General features: G+C 36.6%; 1 long non-coding RNA gene across 1 annotated transcript; it reads right to left on the minus strand.

Moving 5' to 3' along the window:
- Nucleotides 1–1,600: 1,600 nt before the first annotated feature.
- On the minus strand, nucleotides 1,601–17,728 carry LOC121370963. The gene is made up of 6 exons (XR_005957760.1): nucleotides 17,526–17,728; nucleotides 14,253–14,277; nucleotides 10,523–10,576; nucleotides 9,380–9,454; nucleotides 5,638–5,753; nucleotides 1,601–3,523 (listed from the first exon to the last, which is right to left on the minus strand). It is a non-coding gene; the product is annotated as an uncharacterized LOC121370963 (long non-coding RNA).
- Between the last annotated feature and the right edge of the window lie 2,390 nt (nucleotides 17,729–20,118).

Here is a 20,118-nt window from a genome sequence, read left to right on the forward strand (position 1 = left end):
CAGAGGAAATGTACAAAATAAACGAAGAGTAATTAAAAGGATGATCCTGAGTTAGTGCATTGTAAAACCAGGCGTATGCCCAGCAAGTTTAGCAGGGGATGGGGAGTGGGTCTAGGCTGTGATGACTGGAGTTTATAGATGAGTCGATTCATCCATATCCGAAAAATATATTTAAAAAAAGAAATTTGCTTGAGCAGGGAGAGGTATCAACCCTCAAAACTCCCCCTCCTCTGCATGTGCCTCAAGTTGGAATATCAAACCTCAAAACCCTCCCCCTGCACATGTGCCTCAAGTTGGAATATCAACCCTCAAAACCCTCCCCCTGCACATGTGCCTCAAGTTGGGATATCAACCATCAAAACCCTCCCCCTGCACATGTGCCTCAAGTTGGGATATCAACCATCAAAACCCTCCCCCTGCACCTCAAGTTGGGATATCAACCCTCAAAACCCTCCCCCTGCATGTGCCTCAAGTTGGAATATCAACCATCAAAACCCTCAAAACCCCCCCTGCATGTGCCTCAAGTTGGAATATCAACCATTAAAACCCTTCCCCTGCACATGTGCTTCAAGTTGGAATATCAACCATCAAAACCCTCCCCCTGCACATGTGCTTCAAGTTGGAATATCAACCATCAAAACCCTCCCCCTGCACATGTGCCTCAAGTCATTTTCGACTAATCACCAAATACAGTTTGCTCTACTTATAAATATTAGGACGATTAGAAAAACAATGAATACACTGATAATTGATATTCTAAATAAGAAAATATATTTAATAGTAGTCGACTGTTATGAAATGTATTTCAATAAAAAATATATACAGTGGACTGTCTAAAACCAGCATCTGTCTAAACTGGATTTCTGTGTAAAGTTCTAAAGTCCCGTCCACGCCTGGTGCTTATAAAACTTTTTGAGTCTAGACTCAAGACTCTAATAAGAGTCTGAGACTAACGTCATGACAACGCCATACAAATAGTATGCATGTGACGTCATTAGAGATTGAGTCTGGACTCAACAGTTTTATAAGCATGGGCCCTGCTACTGTACGCTAATGTATTATAAATCTGTCTACACCAGGCACTCTGCTACTGTACGCCAATGTATTATAAATCTGTCTACACCAGGCACTCTGCTACTGTACGCCAATGTATTATAAATCTGTCTACACCAGGCACTCTGCTACTGTACGCTAATGTATTATAAATCTGTCTACACCAGGCACTCTGCTACTGTACGCTAATGTATTATAAATCTGTCTACACCAGGCACTCTGTTTAAACCGGCATATTTTGTCAGTCCCAAGTGAATCCGATTTAGACAAGAGTCCACTGTATATATATATATATATATATATATATATATATATATTAGGAAATAAAAAGACAGTTGACTTAGTACAAATACTAGGGTGATCAAAAACACATTTAATATACAGCCACTAATATTTTATTTAAAAAAATATATTTAATAATAATGTAATTACAGTCGTTAAAAAGTCTCTGTTGGTTGACATGGTCTTAACAATCACTGAAAACTCCGGATACTCCCTTTAACTATAGGATATTTCTATTACACACAAATACAAATAAAGAGAAAAGTGCAAGTTCCATTTCTTTTTAATAAACAAGTACATATATGATACACAGGTTATTATATATCTATATATTTGTGACTAGCAGATGACCAAACTATCGTAAGCATTCTACATATAATATGAAAAGCGAAAACCTAAGTTGAGGTCTAGTATTTGCATTATTTGAGTTTGAAATATTCACTATTAAGTTAAATATAAATAGTCTTGTAGCAATTTTTTAATTGTTTACAAGACTTTTAACAGGCTGAACAATATAATATTATTAAGTAATTTTAAATGCGTAGATGACTATTACCTTGGAACAACATCAGTTACCATTGGTTAAATATTTGCACACAAATTACATGTACTTACTTTGCAAACAGTTAATGGAACAAGGTTTTCCTTTTCTTTTCTATCTAAGAATTGTCAGCTAATGATCACAAAGAAATTCCCTGAGGTTTTGACTGATATTGCTTGTTCACAGCCGTACCCTCTGGGGGAGGGGCAGGGGGGCAGTTGCACCCCTGATAAAAAAAAAAATCTTTTTTTTCTCTCCAGAAAATAGCATACACATCTCAAGGTTTAATTTGTATAGTGTTTCATTTGTTTATTTGTCCAGTCTTCTGTCATTATCAAAACTGAATGCAAGTATCTTAAACAGAGTTGTCTTTCTTGATGAGAGAAAATGCTTGGTTGGAATTTAATTGTTGATCATCAGGTATACAATATAATCAATTTGATTTAACAGATCAACTTTTGAGAATTTGAGTATAAAGATTATAAAGATTATTATTATTATTATTATTATTATTATTATTATTATTACTCACATTACTTGGTCAGGTTTTGTATGAACGTAGCAATGATTTATTTGAATTTACCTTTTCCATCATTTTCACAAATATAGGTCCTACATACATGTATTTTGCTTAATTTAGTTTTAATACCTATTCAGTATTCATGTTCCTTACTTACACAGGTAAAACAACCAAATTCCCAGCAAACTTTACATGAATTTCACCATTTAGAGTGATACTTTTAACATTTTCCATGACAATCAATTATGGATTTCATCAAATTAATCATCAAATCACTAGAACCCATCTATTAAAAGTTTTATAATAAATCAATCATCAAAAACACTACTGCCAGCAAGTATTCTTAATGATGTACCAAAGTGTTACAGTCTTGATAGGCTTATATTCATACAATATATGAAGAGTTCAGGTGCAAAACGCGATATATCCATTTTTCATTTTCAGTAAAAGTGATGTTTTTAATTGGCGTATATCACATTTTTATACAAAAAACCGGGATTTACCCAATACAAATTCGTAAGGATCAATCTTGTTTTGCGGCAAATCAGCGGGCCTACGATTAGCCCTTACAGACTTACAATAATGGCTTTAACTAAAAACCAGAAAGAAAATGGTTTATATTGCGTTTTGTGCCTGAATTCTTCATATATTTTAAAATTATTAAATATAAATAAACTGGTTATATTTTGTAGATGACTCGTGAGCATACACCTCAGTAAAAATTATGATAAATATTTAAACTTAGCTTTGGGAAGACTCCACTTCATAAATCATTAATTCATTGAGACATGTTGGCGTAATACAAGAAAGACCAATATACATGTACAAATGTATATAACAGAAAGGCTTTTTAAAATATAGAATTATATAGCATTATCTTAAAAATCAGTTCAAAATAAAGGCATACAAATACACCATGCAAAACTATGTAAAATATAAAAATATCAACAGAAACAAAATACTTGGCAAGACTAACACACTAATGTCATGAATTAAAAAGAATCCAGAATGGAACAAGTAATCAGGTTGGGCTGCCAGCAACCATCAGAAAGTGGATATGTCGGCTGACTTTCATCCAGTTTCGTCACACTCAGGACACCCAAGGTGATTAATGCTCCAAGACCTGGCTGAAATAACAGAACAAAAAGTTTGTTAAAGTTTGTTTGGTTCTAATGACAACACTAGAGAACATCGATTAATGAATCAGTGGCTATTGTATGCCAAACATTTGGTAATTCTGACATAGTTATGAGAGGAAACCTAATACAGCTAGGGATCTTTTATATGGACTTTCCCCACAGACAGGACAGCACATACCACAACCTTTGACCAATTGTGGTGCACTGGTTGAAACGAGAAAAGACCAATCAGCTTAATGGATCCACTGAGGTGGTTCGATCCTGCGATGCAAGCATCTCAAGTGACCACTCTACTGACTGAACTAAATCCCGTCCTTAACAGAACAAATGTCGGGTTTTTTTAATAATTAAGTGGAACAAAAATTTACAACTGAACCAAAGCCAGCCAGTGCTGGGCATGGTGACCCATCTCTCACACAATTCCTGCTAATATTACTGCTGCTGCTAATTATGAATGAATGAATGAATGAATGTTTAACGACACACCCCAGCACAAAAATACACATTGGCTACTGGGTGTCATAAAAAGTTTAATACAAATTATGCATAATATTAACTTTTTAGGTTTCAGTTAAATCAAGCGGTACTAAGATGTATCAGGGCTCGAAATACAAAGTAAAATTTTCCCTGCTGGGTTTTCTTTTAAATAGCAGGTGAAAAACCCCCCAAAAACCCGTCCTGTTAAAGGCATATTGTCACAGACCACTGATCTATTTAATGGTCTAACAAAGTATTACCTAAACAAAAATTATTTGATTTGTCCCTAAATGTACTTTATTCAACCATCTTCATAACCACCATACTCCATTTATTAATGATATTTTGTAAAAATAATTGAATTATGGCAATGGTCCATAATTCAAAAACTAAAATTGCCGACAGGGTTGACATGGATTTCACTCCATCATGGTTCAGTTAATGTGATGCGATAGCTAGATTGGGTTTCCAACAATTAATGTAATTTTTATTTATTATCCATTTTTACAGAAATAAGGTCCTTAAATCCGTGACAGTATGCCTTTAAGACAAAAATATGGTCTGCTGGAAATATGACAGCAGACGGGAGGGTTTGGAATAATGTGTGAACGATTAGAAGCAATATGAAATTAAAATTTAACAGAATCACGAGCTAACCAGCAGATGAGATAATTGTACATACATCTTTCTCTTCACAAAATGTACGATTTCTTTGAGGTTTTCTCAGGTGAATTTCTATTTCACATGCTAGGTCTAAAAAAATGGAAAGTTTTTGGCTTTTCGCAGGCTGCCGTTTCGAGCCCTGTACCTTTCTAACATTTTTCTGCTACCCAATGCAGTTTGTGTAAAACCTTTGTAATAGGCTTCTGGCATTATAAACATGTTACACAAAGATCAAATAATTGCGATACGAATGAAGTGCCTGTTATATGTGCCAGTCTATGAAAAAGGGTATACAGGTGAGGAAAAATGGTAAAATATTATTTTGGAATTTTTCGAAAGCCAGTGGTCACACGAGTATGATGCCAACATATTTTGGTCCCAAAGATAAATGTGACAACTGGAATCATGAATGAGTAATTATGATAAGAGATGTTTTAAGTTTCAATGGTAATGTCACAGTTTGTTTTGTTTAAGTACACCACTAGAGCACATTAATTTATTAATCATCAGCTATTGCATGTCAAACATTTGGTAATTTTGACATATAGTCTTAGAAAAAACACAGTACATTTTTTTATTAGTAGCAAGGGATCTTTTGTATACACCATCCCACAGCCTTTGATATACCAGTCGCGGTGCACTGGCTGGAATCAGAAATAGGCCAATGAGCCCACCGACGGGGTTGATAAACATGAAGGTTTCACTTCAAACAATACTGACTCAACACCTTGTATCCAACATTAATCAAACCATATACAGTGAAACCTCTCAAGACCGGACCCTCTGTAAACTGGAATGCCCTCAAAAACCGGACATTTTACAGAGTCCCTTTTTAAAAACCAGGACAGAACTTAACCTCTCTAAACCGGGCATTTTTCTCGGTTCTAAGGGTGTCCAGTTTAGACGGGTTTCACTGTATCTCCTAGCCAGAAAATACATTGTAGGTAGGGATGGGGTATTACCTTCTTTTTAACAAGATGAGTTTCAAATCACACCAGTAGCATTATTGCATAGCCTCTTCAATGGCCTTTATGATCACTTGCAGCTTCTCTTCAGTGTCAACAAAGCCACTTCCTTTCTAAATAAAATATAAAGTCTTCAGCAATTAGCACATTCTGGAGGATTAAATACACACAAAACATAAACAGTTTAAAAACAAACAAGAACTAAGGCTAGGTTATAAAACAGTCTGCAATTACTGTAAAACAGTAAAAGTTGTAAATCTCTTGTTTTAAACCCCCCCAACTAAACAGTAATTGAAAAACAATACAAAAGTCATGTGTTGCAAATAAAAGACGTATGTCTATTTTACCTAACAACAGAAAAGCAAGCTTTCATGTGATTAGTGCTAAATAAAATCCATCTCCCCCACACAACCTGGTCCAGTCTTCTATCATTTTAATCTAGAATTGCTATTAACGTAGCAGACTTTTGGGTGAAAAACAACTTCCATTTCACCAGTTAGATTAAGACCTGTTGAGGTAAAATATACTCTGTCAAAAAGGTGATAGGGAAAGAAGAAGTGTGTTTGATTTTACAAAATATCGGGGTTTTTTGTACAATGTTGCTGAATGACCATGTTTGTTAATGTTCCTGGAATGGGACAGCATGCCCAAATGCACCCTAAAACAAATTTAACACAGGAAATTGGTGTGAATTGGTCAGATTTTGGAGAATGCATGTGAAACTTGGGGAAAAGATTGGGGTAGTGATGGGTATTTAAAGCTGCAATGCTTGCAATGATGCCTCATTTCCATTTCGATGCAGACGAGTTACAAGATGCCAAGACTAAGCCTGCTGAATCGAAACACTGCAATAGGCCGCCTCCAGTTAGGTGAATCACAGTCAGCAGTCTCACACCACATGAATGTCCATCAGAGCACCATTTCACGTCTCTGGGACAGGTACCAGCAGTTTCAATCAACTGAAGACCGACCCAGAAGTGGAAGACCTTGCATAACAACTGCAGCACAAGATCACTAAATCTGGGTCCTGCACTTGCGTCACCGAACTGCCACAGCAACGAACATTGCTGGACGCATACCTGGTTTGAGAAGGGTGTCTGCACAAACCATTCGGAATCGACTTCTAGAAGCTGTTTTATGGGCTAGGAGACCGTATGTTGGCCCAGTGCTGTGACGTCAACATAGACATTTACATGTTTGCTGGTGCGGGAATGTACAGGGGTGGAACTTGGGAAACTGGCGGCGAGTATGGTTCATCGGTTCAACGACGAATCACGTTTCCTTCTACAGTCACGTGATGGATGACAACGTGTTTACAGATGCCGCAATGAACGTTTTGCCAAAAACAGCGTCACCAAAGTTGACAGATTCAGTGGAAAGAGCGTCATGATGTGGGAAGCCATCTCATACACCGGCAGAAGTGAACTTATATTCGTACAAGGCAACCTGACAGCTGAACGCTACCGGGATGAAATTCTTCGCCGTCACATGCTTCCCATTTTGGATCGACTGAAAGAACTCTTTCAGCAGGACAATGCTAGGCCACATACGGCACATGTAACAATGGATTTCTTACAGAATGAGAACATTAATTTGCTGCCATGGCCATCAAGATCGCCAGATCTCAACCCCATTGAACATCTATGAGACGAACTGGACAGATGTGTACGCCAGCATGACCCGGTGCCTCAGACGCTTCCGCAACTGTCACATGCACTGCAGAAAGAATGGGCTAGGATTCCACATGCCCGGATTCAGAGACTCATTCAGTCTATACCAAGGAGATGTCGCACAGTGATTGCTGCTGCTGGTGGTCACACAAGGTACTGATTTCAGTGCCCTCATGTGATGCTGTTTGGTGACGTCAGTCCATAGCAAGAACATTGTCACATACTCATGTCAAATTTTACTGTGATATGATCATAAATAACAAAATTATGCCACTTTGTATTAAAGGGATAATTCCATGAATATTTTGCCTATGCGTTTCTTTTTTGACAGAGTATAATACCAACTGCACAGGTATAAATGTCTTTGAAATCCAAAGAAAGAAAAATACATCCAAACATTTTTAATTTTACCTTTAAGTAAACCACACACATATTACTGTATAATTATGCAATTTTAAAAAGTATCTGAATCTGAACTGTAATGCTTGCTGATGGCAAAGAATGGATGGAATCCAGTAAGAGATGGGTATAAAACATCCATCCATACATCCATCCATGCATCCATTTATACATACTCATCCATCCATGCATCCATTTATCCATTTATACATATACATACCCATCCATCCATTCATACATACCCATCTATCCATCCATTTATACATACATACCCATCCATACCCATTAATTTATACTTACATACCCATCCATCCATGTATACATACATAACCATTGATTCATCTCCACCTATCCATTTATACATCCATTTATACATACCTATCCATCCATGTATACATACATAACCATTGATTCATCTCCACCTATCCATTTATACATCCATTTATACATACCTATCCATCCATGTATACATACATAACCATTGATTCATCTCTATCCATCCATTTATACATACCTATCCATCCATGTATACATACATAACCATTGATTCATCTCTATCCATCCATTTAAACATACATATCCATCCATTTATACATACCCATCCATCCATCCATCCATCCATTTATACATACCCATCCATCCATCCATTTATACATACCCATCCATCCATGTATACATAAATAACCATTGATTCATCTCTATCCATCCATTTAAACATACATATTCATCCATTTATACATACCCACCCATCCATCCATCCATTTATCCATTTATACTTACATACCCATCCATCCATGTATACATACATAACCATTGATTCATCTCCACCTATCCATTTATACATCCATTTATACATACCTATCCATCCATGTATACATACATAACCATTGATTCATCTCCACCTATACATTTATACATCCATTTATACATACCTATCCATCCATGTATACATACATAACCATTGATTCATCTCTATCCATCCATTTATACATACCTATCCATCCATGTATACATACATAACCATTGATTCATCTCTATCCATCCATTTATACATACCTATCCATCCATGTATACATACATAACCATTGATTCATCTCTATCCATCCATTTAAACATACATATCCATCCATTTATACATACCCATCCATCCATCCATTTATACATACCCATCCATCCATCCATTTATACATACCCATCCATCCATCCATTTATACATACCCATCCATCCATCCATTTATACATACCCATCCATCCATCCATCCATCCATTTATACATACCCATCCATCCATCCATTTATACATACCCATCCATCCATGTATACATACATAACCATTGATTCATCTCTATCCATCCATTTAAACATACATATCCATCCATTTATACATACCCATCCATCCACCCATCCATCCATCCATCCATTTATACATACCCATCCATCCATCCATTTATACATACCCATCCATCCATCCATTTATACATACCCATCCATCCATCCATCCATCCATTTATACATACCCATCCATCCATCCATTTATACATACCCATCCATCCATCCATTTATACATACCCATCCATCCATCCATTTATACATACCCATCCAACTATCCATTTATACATAACCATCCATCCACCCATCCATTCATCAATCCACACACATATATTTTCTCACCAGTTTAGAATGCACCAGCTTGCCATTGACCGTGACTTCAAACTTGTTAGTGAGTGAAGGATTCCTTTCCGCTGTCTAATGGAAAAGTTAAAATTATATTAATCTATCTGGTCCGTAAGTAGTTAACTGTCATGTATTAATAATCTTACAATGTGTTATAACTACATCATTTCTAATGTCATTACAATTATGTTTCTCTAATTTCTGTTTTGATTTCCATGCTAATCATTTTAAAAACTGGTTTTATGCACTTTTATTCACGAAAACTTAATGGGCCGAATACTGTAGATCCTGAAATTAAGGCGATCATAATATTAATGCAAAAAATTTGAGTTTGTGTTATCTGCATTAATAATATGACGCATTTATTTCTGTTTTGTCCAGCAAGCTATGTTTCACACGCTATTAAAACAAAGATTAAAATTCCAATGCATTTATAAAAACAACTGGAGCACAATTCATAATAGGCAAGACAGATTATTTGTCCAATGGTCCAGCAAAAGCTCACATACGGTAATCCATCTCGCATGAATGGGTTTTGTTGACCGTTTATTTGTTTTTATTGTTCAAGTTCGCTGCAAGATACAGTTGTAATGGTACATGCATTCTAATCTTTAGCGAGATTTAGGTAACTATACACCCAGGGAGAACACTGCAAGTTAATACCAAATATTTAAACGATAAGACTAGTCTGTTATCTGTCCAATTATCTAATAAAATTCATTATATTTAATTCAATCCTTATAATCCTTCTATTATTTTTTCTAGGTTCTAGCTATATACAAGTTTTTTTTCAAATGGTACATCCTTTAATATCTCTATAAAAAGTAGGGCAGTTTCTGCAAGAATTAAGTTAAAGTTTTATTTTGTTTCATGACAACACTAGAGGACACTGATTAATTAATCATTAGCTATTGGCTATCAAACATATGGAAATTCAGATATGTAGTCTTCAGAGGAAACCCGTTATATTTTCCATTAGCAGCAAGGGATCTTTTATATGCAAGTTATTAGACTAAACTAGATCCCGTTCCTGCAACATTTAATTTATTGTTCTATTTGAATTTTCTAGCCACAGTTCTACATTGTTTCGAAAGCAATTTTTTAAGCATAAAATATAATAACTCGGCCATACACACTTACAATCTCAATTTCGCCCCCAAACCTTTCCGTAAGACGTTGTGCCATCATACGAAACTGAAAACAAAAGAAAACGAAACAATAATTATAAATTCAATACAGTTGATGTATTAAGTACCAGTAGGCACATTGGGCCAGATTTACAAAACCTGGGTTTTTCACGTACACACATGCAACTACCTGCTGTCGTCACTTCATGGCCTACTCTTTTTGATTAGCAGCAAGGAATCTTTTATATGCATCATTCCACAGATTGGACAGTACATACCATGGCCTTTGTTACACCAGTTGTGGTGCACTGGTTGGAATGAGAAATAGCCCAATGGGCCCACCAACGGGAATCGATCCTAGATCGATTGCGCATCAGGCGAGCGCTGTACCACTGAGCCAGGTCCTGCCCTGTTGTGTAATTAGTGTCGGATACAATATGTTGGTCACTCTACAGATCGAGTATCTATTAGAGCATTACTTGGTTAGGCCTACTGTAACAATAAATCACTTTAAGTGCTGTAGGGTTTCAAGTTTCCTAAGCATATTGCTACTAGTTTGTGTGAAAAAGCAGCCACGAATGGCCAGGAATGAAGTAACATTTATTTTGTTTAACAACACCACTAGAGCACATTGATTACTTAATCATAGGCTATTGGATGTCAAACATTTGGTAACTGTGACATGTAGTCATCAGAGGAAACCCGCTACATTTTTCCTAATGCAGCAAGGGATCTTTTATATGCACTTTCCCACAGACAGGACCAGGAATGAATTTTGAGAGATTGAAGTTTCCATGGGATTGATGTTTGATCATTTACTTCTCAATCCTAAATTATTTTCTGTTAATAAATATATACAATTAAGTGTACCATGTACCCGATATATATGTATGTCAAATTCACTTAGGTTACATATTTTATTTTGTTTTATCCTATAACTTACCCACGATATCCATGTCATAAACCCATGTGATAATTTACTTTATTAACCCGGTTAATAATGGTATGCAAATCTGCAAGGTCTCTAGGTAATGTGTTACTGTGGATAGGTCATTTTCTAACAAGCTAATAAGACCCGTGTACCTGAGCGTAACGTTTTCAAAGATTTGTTTAAAATGCGTGACGTCAAACTAATCTATGCTAATCGTGATGATGTCATATTATCGATGGCGGCGACTTTAGTACTGTGATTTACTAAAAATTAATTAAAATGTTATTTTAGAAGTGTTATAGGATAAACAGGATTCGCTACTCATGTTTTTTAATATGTAAAATATCAACCTCGTCTAGTTAATCGGTATTTGTCTCAGCAAAGCCTCGACAAATACCGATTAACATAGACTCGGTTGATATTTTCCATATTAAAAAATACTCACGACGAATCCTCTATGTATACTTTGTATTACAATTAATATACACAAAAGGAATCTACATATATTATTCACAAAATGAACTTATCCAAAGACACCGCATGATGCTTCAATTTTAAATTGAACTGTATAGGCAGTGATTTTGAAGATCTGAATTCCCTGAACCTCAAACCTATTTCACGGACTTCAACATCGAGTTATATCAAAGTCTGACCATATAATAAATAGGACAAGTCAGTGGAGTAAAAACATTCCCTGGCGTCTAAAAATAAAATCACATTCGCCAGTTGGCGACTGTCCAATAATTTTACTTTAATCTGTAAACAAAACTGTGGACCAGTAGCAATTTATTTTCCATAAAACGTGTTTTCTATCGGTAATTTGTTTGAAAAATAAAAGTTTGAGACGTGTTAATCAGACTATGAATAACGATTATCCAGTACTGAAGAATAAACATGGTGACATTAAGTGGGAGGTACATTTGTAATACTTCGTTATGATGTTATCTCCCTTAACTTGAATATCAAGCGCTTGGAAATAATTCAGCCAGAGTTCAGTTTTGGACCAAGTCGGTCCTGTCCCATTTAGAGCCAGGTTTTATTTATGTATTAAAATGACATTGTTGAGCTACTGTATGTCTTTACGTGTCTGTTTGAAAATCAAACGTTAATTATTTTAAATGTCGTCTTGTATATGTGTTATTCTGCGCTCCAATCATCTCGTGCTTATCGTGATAACGGGGCCCTCCTCGATGACGACGTCTCCAGTCGTGAATGTTGTTTTAATCACGTCGGAAGTCATTTTCACCAGTGGAGGATGAAAACATGTTTCTATTTTCATGACTCGACTTTAGACGACTTTAAAGACACAACTATTTACAAAACAGTATTTATGGATTTACAAGGCAGTATGTGATGAAAATAAATATTATTTAAACCAAAAGTAAGGTAGCCGATTGGTAACTACTAGTAACACGTTGAAGCCTGGTAGATATTATCACAATGCTTTTATTTAACTTTTAATGAGTACGGCAATTTAAATGCATATTTTAGCAGTGCCATTAAAATAGTAATTCGCTTAAATTCGTTTAATACAATTATTGGGTACGAAATTTGATAATGATAGTTAATAGTCGTTCACTGTTTTAGTGGAACCGGACACAAACAGTAACTTGTAATAACTATTTAACAACTAGGAATTACCCCTTCACGAGTTCATTCGAATGCGGTCCTAATAACAATTACAGCATTAGTAATGTGCCGTAAAATGGCAGATGAATCAATTTAATGACAAGTATATATTAACTGGCTACTAAATAAAGTGGCTGGCGACTGAAATATTTTACTTTACTGGCTTGCTTTGTAGAGCACTGCAAGTACATATATAATGTTTTTAATCAGTTTTATCTGTGTGCAGTGCTATAGGTCATGGATCAGGTTAATGTATAAAAAGAAATTCTGGACTGGCTTAAATATAACACAGGAAGGAAGTAAGGAAATGTTTTGTTTAACGATGCACTCAACATATTTTATTTACGGTTATCCTCGTTTAATCGAAAGCCGTACGACTAAGAGGAAATGGCTGGTGTGCATGCTCAGTCATGTCAGGCTATCAATTTAAAGTTTACCTTGTTCAATTTAGAAATAAAATGTATAAAAAGTACATACTCATATGTTATCTCCGTTTCATCAAGAATTGCACCAGGTGGTAAGAAAAGATCATTTTAAATGCATCATTGAAAACCGTACTATGACGATATCAACATAATGGCAACAAAACAAAATTGGTGTTTCCCCGCAAAAACAGTCACGTGACCTGAAAGCGGCTATTCAGAAGTGACCAGTCATTACTCAATTGGCAGTGCTAGCAGACGTGTTTGGTTGTGTGGATTCCTTTGTGCACCTGTTGCTGTTTAGGCATGCATTTGCATTGCATTCAGTAAGATTCCAGGGCACACATTAACTGTAATAATAAGTTTTATTGTGCATAAAACTTATTCTTACTTTTTCTCTCGCATTTTTAAGGAAATTTGTTTTAAGTGTACTTCCTTAACAAGAAGTTGTTGTCGTGTCAATGATCGAACATGCACAGACATTACAAAATACCAGGAAGTAAAATAATACAGTTTTCGATAATTGGCGATATATGGCGTCAGACATATGGTGAAGGACCACACAGATATATAGAGAGGAAACCCGCTGTCAACACTCTTTCCGATTAGCAACAAGGGATATTTCATATGCACCATCCCATAGACAGGACGGCACATACCACAGCCTTTGATATACCAGTCATTATGCACTGGCAGTCTCCAATGTGGTGTACTTACGAGTAGAAGGTGAATAATAATGATAAAAAACAATTTATATTTACCCTGGGGGCGTAACCTCATCCGCCACTGAAAAATAAAGAAACAACTTTCATTAACTTGTTATGTATCCTTGTACCTGTATCATTCAATGTAACAACTGTAAAATAGCAGGGAACATTTTGTTCAGTATCGCATCGTGATTCGCTATGCAAATTTCAGAGATTGCTACACAATTTTAAAACTTTAAATAATTTATTTGCTAATCAATTTTCAATTGACTAAATTCATACACTAATCACGATTTTTTTTTAATGTTTCCTGAATAGTTACATGTACGTTTAAAATTCATTGATGTACTTCTAATATTAAAACATATATTTATTTCTGTAACACAATCAAGTTTGTTTTGTTTAATGATACCACTAGAGCACATTGATTAATTAATCATTGGCTATTGGATGTCAAACATTTGAACAAGAAATAACCCAATGGGCCCACTAATGGGGATCAATCCTAGACTGACCTTGCATCAGCCGAGCACTTTACCACTGGGCTATGTCCCGCCCATAACCCAATTAACTCGGAAAGTTCTTGTTTTAAAATGTTTAAAGTAAAAAATGGGTACACGTCTTCTTAGTTTGAATAAATTGCTACACAATTTATAAAACTGAGTTGGGTGGAGTGTGCATTGGACCAAACTACAGACATTAAGGTCTTATTGGAGATTCTGGGTGTTCAGTTAGTTCATTAATAATACATACTGAATGGAACAAGTCAAATGTATTATTCTGTATTAACTGTGTGTAGTGATGCATAACGCATTCAGCTTTTTCCATCCAGTACTATTTATAACTCACTCCAAGTACGATCTGAATGCCCCAGGGCCATGCAAGCAAGAGTGTACCTGTGAATGAGAGTGTGTGTTTGTGAGTGCATGTGTGTACGTGTGTGAGTTTGTGTGTGTGTGTGTGTGTGTGTAGATACTGAGAGAGGGATCTTTTATATGCACCATCCCACAGACAGGATAGCACATACCACGGCCTTTGATATACCAGTCATGGTGCACTGGCTGGAACGAGAAATATCCCAATGGGCCCACCGATGGGGATCGATCCCAAACCGAATGTGCATCAAGCGAGCGCTTTACCACTGGACTACGTCCTGACCCTAGTGACATGGTTATCCAAAGCAAAATACAATATTTATACCACCCAACCCCATTTAAACATAAAAAGAGTTATATAAAAAAGATGTTTGATATTGTACCAATGCAGTTCTCAGGTAGGTATCCTGCTTAGTCAGCAAAAACAGTTTTAAAAGGTCAAATAATTTTGGATTTTGCTTATAAATGCTTTTACAACACACTTAATCCCTACCATTAACTAGATGAGGTTGATATTTTACATATTAAAAAACATGAGTAACAAATTCTATTGTAAAATAACATTTCAATTTGATATATCCTAAATCAAAGTTCTGAAGTGATTAGCACAAATGTAGTTTGATATCACACACTTCAACTAAATCTCATCCAAACATTATGCACATGTATGGATATTACAGGTAAGGATAAATATAATAAACAGTTAAATAAATTATGTCATATTTTCCCCACGTTATCTTTATGGACTGAGCAGTGGCGTAGGAAGGTGCCAAATGGGGGGGCACACTTTTACACAATTATAAAGCAAAATATCGCCCCCCCCCCCCCCCCCCCCCGTGCTGGGTATTAACAATACTGTGTTGATTTTGAAGTGATTACAATCATATTTAACATTTCAATTTTTTTTTAGAGTTTGTGGATAATAAATAAATTATAATATTCACAGGAGTGCCATACAAAATTCATTAAACTATGGTAGTGGGTAATTTTTGGCATGCTTCCATCAGAGAACTGTTTAAGCACACCTGTCGTGGACACAACCTCTGACTTCACCTGTTTGGTAATGGTTTTAAAAGCATCGCTCTTGCTCAGGGAATAAATAAAGAATAATACATCAGTGGCCGTTAGATACCATTTATCTCCAAACCAGTTGTTTTAAAATGTATCTAACGAGCGAAAATTAGTTTGATACGTTTTTAAACGAGTTGTTTCTTACATATCCTCAAAAACCAAGTTTTAAGCAAATTTTAACATCTTTTTTGACTAAACGTTATTTACAACCCTTTGCACTTGTAGCTGACTTATGAGTCACAGACACATGAATGTCGGGTTAACTATACGTCAGTCTAATCGATTTCCATTGTGTAGTTTTTCATTGGTTTTATGGCACTGGTGACCTGGTCATCACCCAGGAGGGGCCAGTCATATGTCTTGAAATTGTTAAAGTGTCATTCACACTGACCCAGTGATGACCACAGTATCCCACGGTAGGTCCCGGTATTATGAACCGTAGCTCACCGTAGCTCTGGCTCCAATTTTGTCCAAAAAGACAGTCTGCCACAGTGGGTGCTAAGGTTATTATATGGTGAGCCACGGTAACACATGGTTTCACTACAGAAGACCACAGTATTGCCTTGGACCCCACTACGGTTACCCACGGTAGGCTTCAGTGCACCATAGCGCTGCCTGCGACCACTATGGTGTTGTCAAGGACCATGAAGGTGGTGCTATGGTTTGTCACAGTTACTCACGGTAAGACTATGATGGGATGCCTTACTGCTGCCATAAGTCAATGTAAGTCACCGTAGGAGTAGACACTCACAGTGAACCACAGATGGCCAAGGAAGGGTCTACGGTGGTCCTACGGTGAGGTACGGTGGTACTAGTAACTAAGGTTACACTACGGTGGCATTCATCGGCGGCGAGCTAGGTTGAGTCACAGAAGTTTTAAACAACTTAAAACCACTGTGGCGATCTACGTTTCGTCACGGATCACCCCAGCTGGGTACTGTTTGCTACGGTTTGTCGCCGGACTCACTTCGGTTACCCACGGTTCCCCCCAATTTCAAGCACTGTGGATCACCGTAGTCATACACCGGGAAAGCGTGACTGGGGCTTAATACACTACATGTGTTAACAACCATGTGTACAACCAAAAATAAAGCATGGTGTTCTCACCAACCGGTGTGTACGAAAATAATTCTCCGACTGGTTTCATAAATGCTGTATTGAACTCCCGCTTATGCAATATAGTCAATAATCTACATGTATATATATTGACCATTGATACTGGCCCTTAACTTGTTGTGACTAGTATAGTAACTGTTTCAGTACGGTGAATGTACTATCTTCCATGGTCATGGTAAACGCGGAAATATTTCCGAACGCAAAATTCGAGTTTATAACTAATAAATTACGACAACTAAATATTTCATAATTATGGGTTACTTACCAATAAACAACGTGGACTTTGACTTGTCCCATGTTAGAAATTTGAGTTTAAAATGTAAGTTTTTTTGTGACCGGGGACCGGATTAACCACAGACTACTAATCGACAGCTTCCCTGAAACACCAGGTTGTCAATGACTCATTAATTCTTGCAAGTAATGATACATGCTAAAAATAGTTCTCAGCGCCGTGACGATACGCTCGATCGGTCGTTGCGCTTGGAGATAAATGCATATTACAGAGGGAACCAGTCAAATATGATTGGAGAAAAGATGCATTCGTGCGGTGTACGCAGGTACAACAATAGTAGTAATTACCCGAGTCTAGTGAACATGACAGTGCACAATTTGTATACTAATGGAAAATACAGAAAATATTACATAATTTCAATCCAACTGAGTACAGCCATCAATATGGTTTACAAACGGAAGGACGGAATCGGGGTGGGGGGTGGGGATGGGGGTGGGGTGGGGGGGGGGGAAGTGGGGGGGAGGGGAGGCTGGAGGGTCGGTTATGAACCTATGATCTTTTTGTCTACGTTCCCTGGACACCTGTATGAATAATACTATATTGCACTGTTATAAAATTGTTTTAGCCTCAGCGTGGGGTCCGTTCGAACCTCCCGAACCCCCTCCCAGCATACGCCAACACCTTGCTAAAAGTATGGTGGTGAACTACACTGTTTAGGTCCTATAAGCAGTAACCATTTAGTAGTTTGTTGGCTGGTACATAGGCGGATCTAGGGGGCTCCGGGGGCCCGCGCGTCCCCTAAATTTTGCGACAGTTATAATTTTATTATATATTAATTTCCATCCATCTCCAAACATCCTCCCAAGTTTCATTGGCATTCCGCCTCATGTCATTGGGGCCCCCCTGAATGGATTTTCTGGATCCTCCACTGTGATATGCATATATTTATGTATGTATGTATGTATGTATGTATGTATGTATTTATTTATATAAATTATAATATTTACAGAATACATTTTATTATAAAAAATTTTATTATTATTATTATTAGAGTGTGTTTGTGCGTGTCTGTGTGGAACAGAATAACTCATTAATACTATCCCACCATCATCCCCAGCTTTCTGATTTTGTGTTTGTTGTTGTTTTGGTTGTTTTGCTGTTGTTTTGAGAAAATTACATACATATGAATATGCATTTATATATCCGATGACATAAAAATGTTATTTAATGTATCAGATACTTAATTAGCATATCGTATTCTTAAATTAGTTAGCGCTTATAATTACCTTTTTTTAATAAATGTTAACTCGATTTATCCCATTAAGGTTCCCCATTGAGCTATTTCTCGTTCCAGCCAGTGCACCACGACTGGTAATATCAAAGATCGTGGTATGTACTATCCTGTCTGTGGGATGGTGCATATAAAAGATCCCTTGCTGCTACGAAAAGAGTAGCCCATGAAGTGGCGACAGCGGGTTTCCTCTCTCAACATCTGTGTGGTCCTTAACCACATGTCTGACGTCATATAACCGTAAATAAAATGTGCTGAGTGCGTCGTTAAATAAAAGATTTCTTTCTTTCTTTCCCATTAAGGTTCAAAAACAGTGATTAATAATGGCTAGTTGTTAACGAGAGAGAAAATGGTGTAGTGGTCTTACAGCTTCCCTGTGAGCCTTTAAAAACCGACTCCGGGCTGGGAGGGAGTCAGTACCGGGATGCGAAACCAGCACCTACCAGCTTTTAGTCCAATGGCTTACTCATTACAACAGTTAGACTAATCATGGTCAGTATGTTGGTACTATAAATAAATATATAATATCACCATTTTTCGCAATCGTCTACGTCATTTCCTAATATTTAAAATGGTTGTTTACTTGAGTTGGCCTATTTCTAATACTTTAAATTATTATTATATTAAATGTTGGTTTTGTTGTTGGTTTCGTTTTGTTTTGTTTTTACTTCGTCCTTTTACAACATCTTCAACTGAATAATAGAATTTTGTTTTTGATCCTTAAAAGTGCAAAATAAAAATGTTATAGTAATATTGCGAATAGTGGGTTAACTGGGTTTCTAACAGGGTTTTTAAAAAAATAATATACATCAAATATAAAGAACATTTTTAAAAAGATAATTTAAAAATAGTTGGGTAATTAAGAAAACAGAAATAGATTAATGAACCCGGAAACAGTTACTATTAAGTTTATGTCATTCGTGAAATAATTAATAATATTTAATATTCATTTACATGTCACTCGGGTCGAGACGTGGCCCAGTGGTAAAGCTCGTTTGATGCGCGGTCGGTCTGGGATCGATACCCGTCGGTGGACCCATTGGACTATTTCTCGTTCCAGCCAGTGCTCCACAACTGGTGTAACAATGGCCGTGATATGTACTATCCTATCTGTGAGATGGTGCATATAAAAGATCTCTTGCTATTAATCGAAAAGAGTAGCCCATGAAGTGGCGACAGCGGGTTTCCTCTCTCAGTACCTATGTGGCCATATGTCCGACGCCATATAACCGTAAATAAAATGTGTTGAGTGTGACGTTAAATAAAACATTTCCTTCCTTCCTTCCTCTCATGAACATTACTTCACTCAGGATATATATATATATATATATATAT

The sequence above is a fragment of the Gigantopelta aegis genome, chromosome 4, assembly GCF_016097555.1.
Source record: "Gigantopelta aegis isolate Gae_Host chromosome 4, Gae_host_genome, whole genome shotgun sequence".
NCBI classification, from domain to species: Eukaryota; Metazoa; Mollusca; class Gastropoda; order Neomphalida; family Peltospiridae; genus Gigantopelta; species Gigantopelta aegis.